The 2,210-nt window shown below is 41.2% G+C and overlaps 1 long non-coding RNA gene across 1 annotated transcript in view; it reads right to left on the reverse strand.

Moving 5' to 3' along the window:
- The window catches only part of LOC109381553 (uncharacterized), a 28,936-nt gene extending 26,726 nt beyond the window's left edge, over positions 1-2,210 (reverse strand). The window contains exon 1 of the long non-coding RNA XR_002123770.1: positions 2,150-2,210. This is a non-coding gene — a long non-coding RNA (uncharacterized LOC109381553). The remainder of the gene's footprint in view (positions 1-2,149) is intronic.

A 2,210-nucleotide genomic window follows, 5' to 3' on the forward strand; every position in this document is an offset into this window, starting at 1 on the left:
TAGACTGAAGAACAAAACGACAGCAACTTGTCTGTTCCCCCTCCCCCAATTCCCCAGCACTGTTCCCATCCCCCCAATTCCCCAATAAAAATCTTTAAAAAAAATAAATAAAATAAATAAATAAATAAACTGGAAATCTTGTTACTCATGTTAGTTGTTTTGTTTTTATATCCCTTCCACTAGACTAGAAGCTCCTGGTTATGGGGGGGGGGGGGGGGGGGCGGGGCACAGAATCATATAATATTTAGCTTCCTGTGATAAGCAGTGTGAACAGTGGCTAGGGTCTGTGATATTTTTAGGATCCTATGAAAATGTTTTAATTATTTTAGGACCATAAGGACAAAAATGAATATAACCCAGCCTGGGTTACCTTTGACTTTATATCAATTCAGTTGTAAAAATATAATTTTGAATATTTTTCATGGAGGAAGGGGCAAAGTACCTTTGGCTCATGAAGGTCACAATATGGCCATGAGTGTAAGGGCGTGGAGCGAAACAGATCAGGTTTGAATCCCAGCTCCACCACTTAGCTAATAGAGTGACCTAGACAAAGGTGCTTAACATTTTAAAGCCCCTAGTTTTTCATCTGCTAAATCCTACCTCTTTAGTTGTTGAATTCTACTCCTTTTTTTTATCACTCATTTCATCTCTAATTATGTATTTGGTGTCTGTCTTTCCCCACTAAGCTGTAAGCTCCAAGAGGGCAGGAATCCTGTCTAACTTCATGATTCCTATGCGTAACAGTTACGGCGGCTCTTACTATGTGCCATGCATTGCTCTAAATGCTTTAAATACATGATGTTCATTATGAAAAGTTTTAGCCCCATTTTATAGATGAAGAAACTAAGGCTAAGTGGTTAAGCGGCTTGCCCAAAATCACACGGTAGGAAGTGGCGGGTGTGTGTGTGTGTGTGTGTGTGTGTGTGTGTATTGGAACCTGGGACCTGTGTCTTTAAGCCACAGCCTGTAGCTCTGATGCTTAACCCAGAGCCTGGCAGATAAGAGGGGCAACAAAGCAGGCACCTGAGGGGTACATGGCCCAGAGGAAGCTACCACTCAATGCGATTCTGATAAACTGAAAGGAAGGTTTGTTTCTGCGTAGGTGGCTGTGAAACCGAGAAGGCGGGGAGTCATTAGGGAGAAGCCTTCCTAGCAGACAAAGGTTTTCCATTCACCAAGGGGGAAAAGAGTAGCTAAAGAGAATGATCTGACCACATCAAGCATGAATGTGAGTCTCCCTGCAGTGGATCAAAGATTCAGTCACCCTGGGAAGCCAGTCGACTGGGTTCTCCCTGAGGTTGGGGAACTAACAAATGCAGAGGGGGCTCCCCAGAGTTCAAGTGTTATCCAGGCTCAACCTGAACAGAACAGGTGCTTCTCAACTGCCCCCACCCCCTGCCTGCTCACTTTAGGAGGCTTTTACACATACAGAGGAATTGGGGTTTTGCTTTTTATAATAATATAAAATAATATTATAATATTATTTTTAATAATGATCATCTTTACTTTTAAAATAATGATCTTCTCTGATGACAAAATAACACACATATTTTCATCTGAGAAAAACTGAAAAATACTAATACACTGTCACCCAAAATAAGTGAAAGCCACTGACCATCTCACCAGGCAGGCATAACCTTAGTTAAAGTTTTGGTATATTTCTTCCCACTCTTTATTTCATGGCATACAAATACATATTTCCCCCTGCAACACTGAAATCCTATATACTACCGTTGTTTTGTAAACAATTTGGTAGACACTTTAAGAAAAATAACCCACAAAATAGAATGATTGTTATAATTAAAATACATGAAATAAACAGTTCATTTGGTGTTTAGTATTCCTTACTTTCCTCTAGATGTCCAGGGCTGTTGTGGTGCACGTAAAACAGGCAACAAGTAGCCACAAGTGAGACCTTTGGCTTTTCCATATTTCAGGAGTTGATGGAATTGACCTTTGTTTCTGCCAAGTGGGAGTGGAAATCCTAGAAATGCCATGGTGTGCACTAAACCCTTTCCCTTTCCTCTGGAAGGACACAAGTAGACTATTTCCCAGCATCCCTTGCAGTTAGGCCCATAGTTAACAGTTTAAAACAACAAGTAATTATCTCACACAGTTTCTGAGAGTTAGGAACCTAGGAGTATCTTACCTGGATGGTTCTGACTCAGGGTCTCTCACGAGGTTGCAGTCAATGTACTGGCCAGGGCGAC

Source organism: Hipposideros armiger, unplaced genomic scaffold (genome assembly GCF_001890085.2).
Source record: "Hipposideros armiger isolate ML-2016 unplaced genomic scaffold, ASM189008v1 scaffold_49, whole genome shotgun sequence".
Taxonomy (NCBI): Eukaryota; Metazoa; Chordata; class Mammalia; order Chiroptera; family Hipposideridae; genus Hipposideros; species Hipposideros armiger.